This window comes from Cryptomeria japonica, chromosome 7 (genome assembly GCF_030272615.1).
Source record: "Cryptomeria japonica chromosome 7, Sugi_1.0, whole genome shotgun sequence".
Classification (NCBI taxonomy): Eukaryota; Viridiplantae; Streptophyta; class Pinopsida; order Cupressales; family Cupressaceae; genus Cryptomeria; species Cryptomeria japonica.
Window position 1 is genome coordinate 269,455,813 of NC_081411.1, and position 16,313 is coordinate 269,472,125.

A 16,313-nucleotide genomic window follows, 5' to 3' on the forward strand; every position below is an offset into this window, starting at 1 on the left:
TTACCTAAATTAATTCAAGTCTTAGTTATCTAGAATGAATATTTTGATACCATTCAATCAAGAATTCATCATTATGTTTAGTGATAAATATCATAAAAATAAATTTTTTTAAATTATCAAACTTTTATTGAAAATTTCAATAGTTCATTAAGTGTATAATTAGTTGTAATATTCTTATTAGGAAAATAAGTTATATATACTTTAAATGATCTATATTTAAAAAAAAAATTATTACAAGTCACTTTTATATTTAATCTAAAGTACTCAATAGTTCTGACTAGAATATATTGAGAGAGGCATGGACCATTACATAATCGTTTACTAAGAGAGGCATGAACTATTACATAAAAAAAAAAAAATTAATCAGACAAGCCCCACCAAAGAAATGAAACAATCGTTTACATAGTGGGGGTCTTTTCAATTTTCCAATCCTGCCTCGTCACTTTCACTTTCTCAGAGAAGTAGAGCCTCTTGTTCGAACCTATGCTTGAAGAAACAACAAAGGACTCTAGCATAGTTTTCACCCTTGACATCGACGACTCCATCACCATAGCAGGAGACAAGTCCATGTGTCATTTTATTTTTAGTATGGCTTCTTTCAATTTCCTCCTAAATGGATTGGAGAGTCATAGAGTTCTTCTTTGACATTTCCTTGTTTTGGGCCATCATCTCCTCCATCTTCCTTTTTAGGGTCGCTTGCTTGTGTTGAAGCTCCTCAATAACATTTGTCATTTCTCTCCTATCATCCCTCTAGTCCATCATCTCTCGAAGCCCCTTAAACTTTTCTTCTAGCCCTTCCCACTTCTCAAGTTTATCCACCAAATAATTTACCACCACCCAAACCCTCTAATCATTTTCATCCACTAGACAACTCAATATGGCAATAAAGAAAATTAGTAGGCTTGAGGACCTTACCGAGGTGGATATAAGAGCTTCCAATTGGTTAATAGTTGAAAAGGAAACATGATTTTATTTTTATTTGAGAATATATTCAGATGACAAATATTACATTTTTATATTCCATTGTAAATTAATTAAAATATTTTTGGTAAAAATGTAGAATTCTTTTTGGTCAATTTTTTAGGTTATCATGTCTCCTTTCGTATTAAGTCTATAAATATCATGCCTGTTCTTCTATCGCCTATGATCTATTCACTATATTTTTTCCTTTTGGAATGCCATTACTTCTAACTCTACCTTTCCTTTCTTTTGTTGGAATTTTGTATTTGTCCACTCTATCATGCCTTCCATCTTTTCCAAACTCACTCTTTGTATTTTTTGAACTTTCAAACATATCATTATGAACATGCCTATTAATTGATCCTAAATGCTTAAACTTATAGTATGAGTCCTGTGTTATTTTCTACCATCGATTTTTGATACATTTTCCTTTGTTTGTATTCTTTGTTCAATTCCCTAGCAGGTGCCATAATAATATCAAAGGTGTGCTTTTAACTTCATAAGTGCTATTAAGTTTTGGTTTTGTAAAGAAATGGAGTAGGTGGATTATCTCCTGTATATTAGGTGCAAAATTTTTAGTCCTAGTAAGTGATAGCTCATGTGGCTTCTTTTCTTCATCACAGGGGTGAGACAAGGTGACCCACCTTCTCCTTTTTTTTCATTATTATGGCATCTAGGCTATAAACAGATCTATTGCTGCTGATCATCATATTAATTTATGGAAAGTGCCTATAACTCATATTTTGGTTGTAGATGGTACGATGTTCTTTGAGGAAGCTTCAATGAGAGAAGCTAAGTTTATCAAGAGCGTTCTAGATAAGTATTGTGAAATCTTAGGTCAAAAGGTTAATGCTTCTAAATCAAAGGTATTCTTTTTAAACTATTTCACTACTCTTTCGACTAGACTCTCAAACTTCCTCTGCTTCAAGCAAGATGCCCTTCCTTGCAAATATTTAGGAATTCCTCTTTTTGTTGGAAGGAACAAGAGCTTTTGGTCAAGTATTTCATCCTCTATACACAATAGAGTTTCTGCATGGAAGAATTCTTGGTTATCATTAGCTGGCAAAATATTGATGATCAAATAGTTTTTTCAATAATTCTAATAAGATCATGTTAGTGTTGCCTACTCATAAAGATGTTTTGTCCACTATAGATTCTAAACTCAAAAGTTTTCTTTGGTAAGGAAATAGGAATCCAAGGAGAAAGCACATTTATGAACTTGGGGTAAAGTTTGCAATCCTAAGGAGATTGGAGGAGCAGTTATTCTTAATCTGGAAATAAAAAATATGGTATTAAGGGCAAAACTAGTATGGAAGCATTTTTTAAATAAACAATCCAAATGGGCTTTTAAGAACTAAATACCTTGACTCTAAAGATCTAGAAAGAATTTTCATAGCTCTTGGACTTCCATTAGGTTCACAATGGTTAAGTGTAGAAAGGTGTTTCTCCCCAACATGTCATGGGTAATTCATGATGGGAAAAAATGTATTTTTGGGAGGATCATTGGAATGGGTATTCCCATTTAAATAGGCTCAAAAATATGGAAGAGATAAATATTTCATTGAAAAATAAGCGGGGTGGGGGGGGGAAAGTGAGTGATCATTTCCTCAATTCTACTCAGAATGGGGTTCTTTCAATACTTTGGAAATATTTTTCAATTATGGTAGCTCCTGAAGGTCAACAGGTTAGATTATAGATGGAATTAAAATAAAGAATGATTCAATTAATAAAGAATCAAGATTAGCTGAGTTGGACACCATATCAATCAAGCAAGCACTTAGTGAAACAAGGTTATGAAATTTTAAATAAAACTGATTCCACTCATAAAAGGAGATGTTTCTCCTTCTAGTGGATAGATGCGGGCCTTCCAAAGGCAAGAACCTTCATGTGGTTATCTCTTAAAGGAATAATTCTTACTAGTGACATATTAGCTTTTTTGGGTATATCGTTGATTTTTAATTATGTTATATGTGACAAAGAGATTGAAACAAATGATCACTAACTTCTTAATTGTGAATTTTCTTATGAATATTATTTGTGGCTCTATAGTAAGTTGAGTTTGTTTGCTCCTCTACATTCCAAGATAGAAATGTTGTTTGAATCTTGCCCATGTTGCACATAGAATCCCTTTCTGCAGTCCTTTAGGAGGTACCACCATCTATTTTGATTTGAAATATTTGGTGGGAAGTGAATAGAAGAATACTAAGGAATGAAAATAATTAAGTTGAAGTTATTCTCTATTATATTGAAGATTAAATATCAAAAGTGGTGCAGACTCGTACCATTAAGCATGAAAGGGATGGATTCTTTGTTTACTTCCTAGGATGATAATGTTCTTAAGGGTTGGCAAGGGATTACATTGCCTTTTAAAATTAGTCTCCTTAAGAATGTTGGTGAGAATGTGAGTATAAAAGACATTAAAAGGAAGCCACCAAATTCTAATCATTGTAAGTTAAACTTTGATGGAGTGGTGAAGGGGAATATAGGAGTTTATGGTATTGGATGTAACTTGAAAAATAATAAGGGGATAATTTTGGTGATAAGGAGAGAGGATTCCAGATGGGACCAATAATATAGCAGAAGTTAGGGCACTAATTTTTGGTGTTCGAATGGATAGTATGTTTGGTTTCAAAAATATGATTATAGAAGGAGATCCAATGAATACTGTTAGTGTGCTTAGTAAAATTGAGGTGCCGAATTAGAGAGTTATCTACATTTTACATGAGGCTTGGAAGCTATTGGAGTAGTTAGAGGATTAGCAAATAATGCACTGAAAAAATTGCAAGAGCACATTGATAGATCAAGTGAGGAGATATACACCTCATAACATAAATTAGGCTTTCTTTCACTTGTCACCCATGCTATAAGATCATTAGTCTCATTGAATGTAACATGGTAATCCAGAATTGTTAAGGCTCAAAACCAAGATATGCTTTAAATATTGTCAATATCAAAGTTTCTATAAAAACCATGCTATAAGATCATTAGTCTCATTGAATGTAACATGGTAATCTAGAATTGTTAAGGCTCAAAACCAAGATATGCTTTAAATATTGTCAATATCAAAGTTTCTATAAAAACCATGTTTCTTGTTGACTTGCACTCACCAATAATAGGTCTAAACAATGTGTTGTTAGTTGATGTACCAACCGATCAACATGATGGCTTGTAACATGCTCAATTGCTTTCAAGAATCATCTCTTTAGGTGTGAGTGGTAGGAATCTATGGCACCATTTGTCTCCTTCTCTTCATGCTTTAGTTTAAGGAAACCTCTAGCCCACATACTTAATCTATTGGACCATCATCCCTTAAAATATTCAATGAATGAGGGTTGTGTATCTTCAAAGTCTTTAATGAATATGTGAACCACATTCGTTGTTGAATCCTCAACCATTGAATGATGCATGATGAATCCAAGTCTATCAAACATCTCTTGTCTAAGTACATTGTCTTTGACCTTTATAATCAAGTTCTCTACATCATGAATTTTTTTACTCAGTATTTAATTTTCTTCTAGGGGATGTATTGAAATATTTATAAAAATTACAATGGTTGAATGACAAATGAAACACCTAACATCTTTGATCTCAACACCTACATCATCCACCATGAATGTGTTTAGGCTCCACTTAATATTCTTCATGTGAACCTGTTGGAGAAGAATGTGAATCCAATATGCAATATCATGTGCACAAGATATGGACATAAAGACCCATGCCATGAGAACCCATATATACTTTGAGTCGAATACAAGCATTGTATACAATTGAAACTATCATAAGGCATAGCGTATGATGTAATAGTACTATATTTTATTTTGAATATAGACATTTTTAATTTAACTCTATTGAGGAATATGCTACATAACATCATTGCATTTTTACCAAATGTAGAATCCATGATCAATATGTTGTTGTGGCCATATCGAAGAATATAATAATGTCGTTCTAGAAATTGAATCCCTAGTACAAATGGGACTTCCGCATCTCCATCTTGATAGTGGCACTATACTCCTAATATGAACCACTTTTCAGAGTTTGCCAAAACCCATTGTTACACTTAAATAGCATCACTACTATGAAACATGTATCTTAATGTCTTAATTTTGTGATCAATATTTGCAATATCATTCATGGTGAGAAAGTCATCCCTAGAAGATTGACCCTCAAATACGATCATTTTCTCATGCACCATTTGCTCATGTTTTTTATGCATTGCATTTGCGGGCATGCCAAGCAAAAGCAATGACTCCACCCTTTGATGTAATTGTTGAATAATATATGGTGAAAAGAAGGACCTCATTCCCAAAAACTCATTGTTTATTTGACCATGACAAGATATGTCTTCCTTGTCCACATGTTGAACTTGGTGGTACCATATCAACACATGGTTTTTCTTATGAAACATGATTCATCTGCTAAAATGACAAGTAAAACCACATTGTGTATGTTTTTTTACTAGGTCTACTACCTTTCCCCAATTTAAGAACTGAAGAAGGATCAAAAGGTGTTGCATCTTTTTTCATGTAGTCCTTTGGTCCATACATGCACCAATACCTATGGAAATCATAAATAATATTCATATTATTAATACTTGTAGTTAACAAATTATTAGAGACGTTATTTCACTACACAATCACACTTGTATAAAAAAATTTAGTTACCATATTATTCTTACATGTTATATATTCCAAACAATTATTAATCCTACCTTTTGTATTAGAAGAAAAATGGGTTTTCCTTGTATGACTCTTATGAAAGCAAGTTGGGTATGAGTCCCTTGAACTTTCTCCCTTGATAAAATATTTCAATTTATCAGCCTCAATCTAAGCTGAAAATAATTTTGAACCTTTAAGGACATACTTCTTCGATGGAAGACCTTCGTACAAAAAACCACTACATGGGTGTTGAACTACTTCATCCATGATGCAAGACCAATCAACATCCATCAAGTAGTCAATTTAAAAAACTATTAAATTTTGATTAGAAAATATCCACACATGGTAAGACACACGGTAGAAATTATAGACATGTCTAATAACCATTCGAAGCATACTATGTTTAAATAATGGCAATTTTCCCTATCATCAAAATTACAAGTAAAACTCTCAAGGATATCAAATGTGAATGTATGAGCAATAAAATTTAGTAACATCATAAGATAATTTTTTTTTCATTTGAATATAAATTTTTACTTATGAATAATAATAGACTTGTTCAAAATTATCTAAAGGCTTCTAAAAATAGTGTAAGATTGCACAAGAAACTAAGGGTTAGGATATGGGCAAATCAAAGTGAAAATGGTGATTAAGGGAATGATCATGGGATAATGTGGATATAAATACGATGTGAGTGGTGGAGACTACCAACCAAGGCAATGGTGATAAAAATATACCATTTCATGTATGTACTATAAGTTAAGTGTTAGCTAGTCTAGGGCAGTAAACATTGAACTAGTAAAATTGCATAGGGGCTATATTTTGGGGATTGAAGTAATAAATATTGGTACACAATTGTGATATGAATTGTGGTAGTGATGCATAGGGGCTAGGTTTATAGAATTTGTGGTGTAGGGTTGAGTATTGTTTAAATATGTATTTGTGACTATTAAAATAGCATATATGAACATAATTATTAAGTCATGAAAAAATTATGTTTGCAAAAATGATAGGATAGAGTTATGGAAAGACAACATATATCACATTATAACTAATAATAAGATGGAATGGTCACGATAAATGTTTATGAAAGAGAGTTATAAGAGTAGTAGTAAGTAGAATTCAATATATATTGATAGAATGTTGCAATTAATTGTATATGACTACTGATTTAGAGGAAAGTGTTAACCAATTTTGTATGAAGTCAATAGCTTTTACATTGAAACTAATTAGCTACAATTATGTCAAAGTTATGTAGAGTTAAAATCCAACCTCAACCACATGCAACAAGACCATGTAAATTCCAAGGATACCACAAAACTAATGCCATGTACATGAGGACACCTAAGTGCACAAGATCACACCCATTGCCCATGGACATGTGTCAGCCAGTTTATATTATTTATGTTCGGTGTGTTTCATGATATTTAATTATAAGTTCAAATATTATTTCTTGAGGCTTTTTTCTTCATTTGAATAAAATAATGGGTGACTAGGCATTTATGTTTGTTTCACAAAGAATTTAATAATCTAGGTTATAATATCTTAGAGAGACTATTAAAAAATAGATTAATTTTTAAGAAATAAAAATTCATTTTATAATTGGACTACTATCTTAAAACTTAAATTTCCATTTTACTCTACCCATGCGACATCATTCAATAAGAAATACCATGATGGTTGGATGCCTAATATTTGTAAGATATTATAAATTTATATCTTTAGTCCTATCTTTCATATAGGTTTGTTTTGTCTTAAATGAAGCAAATTACAAAGATATTATACATTATATATAAGAGATAAATATTATTTTAAGAGAGGAATTTGATCTATGTACATATTTTATAACAATGTATAGAGTAAATGGAAAATGACTCTTATACAATGAAGAAGTTATCATACATCATTTAGAGTGTCACTTGACAATGATAAAAGAATAAAAGACTTTACTTGTTTTTACTATTTGTAAATATATGTTTTAGCGTTCATAAATACTATATTAACATAAAAAAAAGAAATATTCTAGTTATGCTCAATTTCAATGTGTAATTATAAGATGAGTGAAGAATTATATTTCGAGTTTCTTATTTTTTTCATGCCTATGTACATTAATTTATTTTCTCAATTCAAACATCTAAAGAAAGTTGAGAATGATCACATATTCACATTGTCAAATACTTAACCTTAATTTTTGAGATAAGTGTGATAGTGGTGGATATTATATGGTTAGTTGAGCTTGTAAGGGTTATAAAATTATACTTAACGAAATAGGTACCTAAGATATACAATCAAGAGAAGCAATATTTTAGTAGAAATTGTATATTAGAAAGAGGTAAAAAAAAATTAATATATAAGAGTGGAAATGAAAATTATTTAAATTATATGAGATTTTATGATAATAGGTAATATTGGTACATAATTGTGATATGTATTGTGGCAGTGATGCATAGGGGCTAGGTTTTTGGAATTTTTGGTGTAGCCTTGAGTATTGTTTAAAATGTGTATCTATGGCTATTACAATAGCATTTATGAACATAATTATTAAGTCATGAAAAAATTATATTTGCAAAATTGATAGGATAGAGTTATGGCAAGACAACATATATCACATTATAACTAATAATAAGATGGCATGGTCATGATAAATATTTATGAAAGAGAGTTATAAGAGTAGTAGTAAGTAGAATTCAATATATATTGATAGAATGTTGCGATTAATTGTATATCACTAGTGATTTAGAAGAAAGTGTTAACCAATTTTGTATGAAGTCAATAGCTTTTACATTGAAACTAATTAACTACAATTATGTCAAAGTTATGTAGAATTAAAATCCAACCTCAACCACATGCAACAAGACCATATAAATTCCAAGGATACCAAAAAACTAATGCCATGTACATGAGGACACCTAAGTGCACAAGATCACACCCATTACCCATGGACATGTGTCAATTAGCTTATATTATTTATGTTGGGTGTGTTTCATGATATTTAATTATAAGTTCAAAAATTAATAAAATAATGGGTGACTAGGCATTTAGTTTTCTTTCACAAAGAATTTAATAATCTAGGTTATAATTGTATGCAGGAAAAGCGGGTCGATAGAACTTAATATGTGGAAAACGGAGCTCAAAGAGGCTTTGCTGACACACCCACAAGACTTCTTGGTGCAAGCTATGGCATCATGAAGTATGGCTTAGCTTGCTTAGGTTGGTTCCATGGTTCTCTATCTCACAAGGTCCCTCAAACCAATTTCTCTACTCTTAGATCACTGAGCAAAGTGGTTTAGGGATGACAAATGCAAGAACGAGGGATGCTTTGGTTGATTTTAAGATGAAATGCATCCTAAATTATACATGATCCTATAAATGCAATAAACTAGTTATAAGATGACAAGATTAGTAACAAGACTATCCTAGCATGCTATATTAGTCTATGATTAAGCTAAATGATAAGGAAAATACTCTGAACATGCATATTTAGATTAATTATTATTGAAAAGAGAGGCTAAATGATGAGCAGAAATGATATTTTAAAGCTTGGATGGATTTTAGAATAAGTGTAATGCTAAAGACTTGGATGATGAAAATGGAGGAATGAGAGCTCTATTTATAGCAAAAATAGGGCAATGGATGACCAGGATTGAAAGATTTAATCAAGGGTTGAGTTTGAAAGTTGGGAATCCATGTTTGCAATTTGCACCAATGAAATGGTGACAAATGTCAACATAAGACTGGTTGAGAGAAGGGGTTGGAGACATTAAATGCCTAAGAAGACCTCATGGTTACCTTAGGGGGTAAGTGTTAAGGTTAAGTTAAGGTTATCCAATGGATAAAGGTTTTATCCAAAGGATAAACTCTTGTGCAAAAGATTAAGGATAACCATGGTCAAAGCAATAAATGCTTGATGAGACCCTTGGGTTACATGGAGGTTGAGTTTAGGGAAATTCTTTAATCATGCTAGAGGGATGAGTTAACCATTAATGGTTTGGGAGACTTTCAAAGTTAAGTGGCTAAAGCCTTTAAGGGTTTTCAAAGACTTCGAGGGTTTGAGAAGTGACTTCCCCTTGTTTAGGGATGTGACAAAGTTTAGGAAATGGGTTAGGTTAATTTAGAAGTGATAAGAAGAGTCTAGAAGGGGTTAGGAAGGGGATTTAGGAGGCAAGTGGGAGATGTAGGATTTTGCAAGTGGATGAAGTGATAATAGGATTTAATTGAATAAAATGAATTTAATTCAATTTGGTTGTAATTTGGGGAAATCAAATAAATTAGATTTATTCAATTTAGGATAAAGTATTTAATTAAATTTGATTTGATTAAAAGTGGATAGAAGGGATTTAAATGAATAAAATGATTTTTTCATTAAATGTAAAAAGAGGCCTAGTGAATTTAATTTAAATAAATTGAGTAATTTACTTAGTTTAAATAGAGGAATGTGGGCGATTTAATTAAATTGGATTTAACTAAATAGAGAAATGAACATAAAATATTCATTTAGGAATATTGTCATTTTTATACATCTACATTTTGTCCCTCTTTGAAGTGACGTGTGTGCGCATGTTAATTCAAAGAAAATGATGTGTTATCATGATTTATGATCAAATAAAAAATTTATGTCATTTTGAGATATGCCATGCCCCAGTTTTGATAATTGATGTTGATAATGCCCCCTCGAGAGATGAATCAAAAATTTGGAAAAATTTGATGTGATTTGATAATTGTGTTTGCTTTGCAAAATTTTGGCTATATGGAATGCTTGAATTGATTCATCTCCCAATAATTGATGTGTGCGAGGGTACGAGGAAGACCACGAGTGAATTACATGCTCAATCCCCTAACCTTAATTTTATTTCACCCTATAAAAGGGGAAAAGTGCATTGTTTTGTCTCATTTGTGCTTGTTGACTTTAGAGAAAGAGACTTTTTGGAGAGAAGACAAAATGCCTATTCCACATTCTACGCATTGATTCGAGCGCGTTCGGAGGTATCGGAGGCCTGCCACATATGGACCACCGGTAAGTCAACCTTTTTGACCACTTTTTTATTTTTGATTTTGTCATTTTTGGTACTTTTTTGGAATTTTGCACACGGGTTTCACGTTTTAGCACATCTAGGTCATCGGTCAGTGCATACAAAAAATTCCATAGTGCATAAGGTTGTAGATTTTAGGTTGCATCCGAAAATGTAGGGTAGCGCATAGGTTTGCTAGGTTAGCACTTAGGTTTGCTAGGCTAGCGCATAAATGTACATTAGTGCATTAAGGACACGGGGTAGCACAAAAAGTGAAATAGGTAGCGCATAAGGTAAACCTAGTGCATTGGGTAGATAGGGAGTCACATGGGTAGGGGTAAGTAGCATGTAGGTTAGACCTAGCGCATAGGGTTATATAGGTAGTGCAGCTACATGATAGGTTAGCGCATGGGATAGGTTTAGCACTTAGGGTAGCTTAGATAGCACATCGGAAGAAATAGGTAGCACATAGAGTTAATCTAGCGCATGGGGTAGATAGGATAGCATGTGGAGAAAACAAGTTAGCGTATCGAGTCAATCTAGCGCATAGCCAAATTTAGTTAGCGCATGCGGTCAGTTTTGTGAGAAAAGATGATTTGTGAGTGAGGAAAATTGATAGGATGAGGTCAGTTTTGCTGGGATAGGTGTAAAATGTTTCGTTTCTATGTTTGTTGTCATGGTTTTGATAGTGTGTTCAATATAAGTGCTGATATAACTTGGTTTGATTTGCGATTTTTCAAGTTATTCATAGATATTGATGTGGATTTGGTATAAACTTGATTTGATTTGCATCGTTTCAAGTTAATATATGTGGAACTTGATTTATGTTACAATCTGATATGATTGTGGAACTTGAGTTGTTTTACAAGTTGATATTGGTTGGAATCTTGAGTTATATTACAAGTTGATGTGATATGGGGACTTGAGTTGTGTTACAAGTTGATATGGATAGATATGATATGATTTTGATTTTGATATCTATGTTTTGATGAGGAAACTGATATTGAACTTGTTTTGTTGTTTGACAGGAGCGATTGGGAGTGGTTCAGTCATGCTAGCAATTCCTGAGACCATGGGCATTGATACCATAGCTAGCATAGGCTGATCTAGACATTATTGAGAGATGCGGTCTGTCTTCTCTATTAGATATGCATATGGATACAGGGGGTTAGTTCTCCAGTGGAAGCTGGGCAAACTAGAGCATTGGAGGAGGGTATTGAATGATATTGATATGGTCATATGGTGACCATATACAGGTTGCGAGGTTTGGGATGAGGATGGGTTGGAGATGCCATATGTCTTCATGACTCGATTTTTGATAGGGAGGACCCCTTTTGTGATTGAGAGATTTTTGGTTACAAGAGTTTTGTGGTAGTTTGGTCGACAATAGGGGATACCACAAGGGATTTATTTGTATGCGCACCAGAGGTAGGAAATATCATATCGGGGTCCAACTATTGACAGTGCGGCGACCGTAGAGGAGTTTGTGCAGCTAGCAGGCTAGATATGGGATTATGCCCCAGAGATTTTGGATGTTGGGATGACGGATGAGTTTGCTAGACTGTTTCCAGCTCATGCCGTGGTGAGGATATCGGATCCAGTGGAGATGTAGCCCACTTTTGATGATGATGAGGATGAGGGAGGGAAAGATGGGGAGGAGGGAGGAGGTTGAGGAGGTCGGGGTAGGAGAGGAGAGAGAGGGAGAGATAGGGGTGATAGAGGAGTGGAGAGAGTAGTTCGACGAGCTATGATGGATAGAGGTAGAGGAGGTTTGGCGATTGGAGCAAGGGGTGAGGGGATGGTAGGAGAGGTGATAGCAGTAGTGGGAGGGACTGATGAGGTGAGACGGATAGCCCAAAGGAGAAGGACTGATGTGCTACCTCCACCAGCACTGAGGACAGGTAGAGGGACTAGGGGTACCCCTTCATAGGTGCCCCTACGGGTCTGGATTCTGACTCATGTGGAGGACGTCCAGATTATGACCTTACAAGTGACAGTGCAGCAGCTGCAGGCACATCTATTAGCACATCACCATCAGATTACACAGCTGACCACAGAGCGCGACACCGAGATAGAGTGGTGGGGTCGAGCAGAGGAGCTCGCAGTGAGTGTGTAGAGAGTAGAAGCAAGTGGTCCAATGAGGGACACCTTGAGAGAGCTAGCCTTGAGAGCTCAGGAGGCGGAGTACTACCATCAACATTATGAGGCTGCGGTGCCCAGGGTGCATCGACTGCAGAGTCGATCTTGAGAGACTAGATCGCGGTCAGAGTGTAGAGGTGTGACAGGCCACCGAGACATGATCCACCTGGAGATCCAGGGGCTGGGACTTCTGCGACAGGACCATCTCCTTCAGGAGATAGTCATACTTGAGAGACGTTGTCTCCATTGTATTTTTGATCATTGTATTTGGCTGAGACATGACATATATTGTACATTTTGATCGTTTTTGATATATATATATATGACACCATTTTCCTTGATCATGCGATGCGTTATGGATTATGCTTTCTACATGCTTTTACTTTATTCTATGATGATGCAATGCTTAGATAGATGATATGTTGAAGTGAAATGTATGATGTTATGAGATGTATCTTGAAAATGAGATGAATGATCTGATATGCTGTGAGATGTATCTTAAAAATGAGATGAATGATATGATACGTAACTAATTGTAAAATCATATGCAACTAATTGTAAAATGATATGCAACTAATTATTTTTGGAGTACCCTCATTCTGCATTTGTTATCCGATATAACCACATGTTTTTTTTGCTTTAGATATATGTATCATCATTGAGAATGGATTGATTTTTGGATATGTTGGAAATTTATACAAGCATAATGGTATAATTGAACCATGATGACCTTAGAAAAATTTACGTGATGTTTGATTTTGCAAGATAGCACAAGTGTCAAGGTATAATTGAACCAGGATGACCAGAGTGCGGATTGCGTATAAACAGACAAGATTAAACCATTTATATGCGTAAAGTGGAATCATGTCTTCGGTGATATTCGTTGAATCACATCTGGAGACAAGTATCTACACAGTACAAATGATCGCCTCATAGACAGAAGACTAAGAAAATATTGGAGTTTCTTGATGTTCTCTAGCTTGGAAGCATTGTTGAGAAAATTTAGAGAATCCAATAATTCAAAATGTTAAATGCAAAAATAGTCAAGACTTTATGCAAAATGCAACAATTGGTACTTTAGAAAATCATCCATCGTATTTCTCTTGTGAATCTGTTATCGATCGATGTTTTGATTTGGGTTTGTGTAAGTTTTTGCTTTGTTGGACATGATGCTCTGAGTTTTGCAAATAGTCTTGACGATTTGAACATGCTTGTAATTTTTGATGTTTATTGTCTCTAACTAAGTGTACCTCTTGATGCGAGTATGCACAGTGATTACCAAGCCATGGTAAAGTGTGGTGAAAGGATAGATGGATAAATTAGGATAGTGACTACGCTAAGTATGTCCTGAATGGATATTTGCTAAGTGTCAGGCGATGGCCGATAGTGTTTTACTACGAAGATAAGGATATGGATATAGATAAAGGAGCTATCCTTTCACAATAGCGCCTGTTACTAGGTTTTCACCAGTTGCTTTTATTGTACCTTTTTATTTTCTTTTCCTTGATTTTTTTTTTTGATTTTTTTTTTATTGTTTTTGACTTTTCCGTGCATTAGACTACTCAAGTGTAGTATTTCTTCAGATGAATGTTGTTAGTTGGTTCATCTAGCACATCTCCTTTTGAAGTTGTTAGTTGATAAGCACCGGATCCATAGACTGATATGATGACATAGGGACCTAACCAGTTAGGTTCAAATTTCCCTTTCTTTTCTCGATCTTGCTGATTTCTAGGATTTTCCTTGAGTACTAGATCACCAACTTTGAAATTTCGGGGAATGACCTTATGATTGTAGCTTTTGCACATACGTTGCTAATATGCTTTGAAATGAGTGTAAGCATGCTGACATCTTTTATCTAAGAGTTCTAGTTCTTGTAGTCGGTTGACTCGATACTCTTCATCTGGGATTAAGCCTTTTAGAGAGACTCTAAGAGATGGAATTTCTACCTCTAGGGGTAAAATTGCTTCTGATCCATATACCAATGAATATGGTGTAGCTCTTGTAGGTGTACGGATGCTAGTTTTGTATGCCCAAAGTGTTGGATTGAGTTGTACATGCCAGTATTTGCCTGCATCATTCACTGTTTTCTTTAGGATTTTTAATATTGTCTTGTTGGATGCTTCTTCTTGACCATTCCCCTAGGGGTAGTATGGTGTAGAGAACCGATGTTGTATTTTGAATTGTTCACATAGCTATCGGACATCTTGGTTTTTGAATGGTCATCTATTATCAGTGATGATGGAACTTGGAATACCATATCTGTAGATCAGATAGTTTAGGATAAAAGAGGCAATTTGTTTTCTAGTCACTGTGGTCATAGGAACTGCTTCTATCCACTTGGTAAAGTATTTTGTTGCAGTTATAATGAACTTCTGTCCATGTGAAGATGAAGGATGAATTTTACTGACCAAGTCGAGTCCCCACTGACAAAAGGGCCAGGATGTTGTAAATGGCTGCAGTTCCTGTGCTGGTGCATGTATCAGATTGCCATGGATCTGGCATTTAGGACACTTATTGGCGAAGTGGTAAGAATATTTTTCCATTGTAGGCCAGCAGTATCCCATCCTTAGAAGCTTTTTAGCAAGAGTAGTCCCACTTGAATGTGTGCCACAAATACCTTCATGAAGCTCATGTAAAGCGGAATCAGATTCATTACGATCAAGGCAACAAAGAAGAGTACCATCTAGACCTTGACGATAGAAAGTATCAACAGTAAGGGTATAACGGGTGGCTTGTCAGATAAAGTTACGCTTTTGGTTTCGGGATTGGTCAATGGGTAGAATATTGTTCTTTAGATAATCATATATTGGTCCATACAAAGAGGAATCCGAACAAGTCAAGGTATAGACAACATGGGATTCAAAGTGGTCATAGGCTGGGGAGAACAATTACTCTACTAGAAACTTGTAATGACTCTGTTGCTCTGGAATCTGTAGTAATGAAGTGATAGTAGCCATTGCATTAGCTGCTTTGTTGTTTAACCTTGGTATTTGCTCGAAGGTGATGTGTACAAAATATTGTTTGAAGTCATCCACCATTCGTTTGTGGGGTAGTAGCTTGTCATCTTTTGTCTGATAGTCATTGTTGATTTGATTGACGACTAGTTGTGAATCTCCGTAGACCTTTAACTTCATGATTTTCCATTCTACGACCATTTTGATGCCTATAACCAATGCCTTATATTCAGCCACATTATTTGTGCATGGGAACATAAGTCGATATGATCTTGGTATAGTGTGTCCTTCAAGAGTGATGAAGAGAATGTCAACACCTGAACCATGTTGTGTGTAGGATCCGTCAAAGTATAGGGTCCATTGCTTGGTAGAAATAGCAAGAACGTCTCTATCCAGAAATTCAAACTCCATAGTTTGTTTTCTTGGTAGCAGTGCTTCAGCTAGTTGATCTACAATTGCTTGTCCTTTGATAGCTCTTCGTTCTGTGTATTGGATATCAAATTCACTAAGGATCATGACCCACTTAGCCAATTGGCCTGTAACAACTGCCTTGCTGAGTAGATATTTGAGAGGATCAATTTTTGCCACTAGCT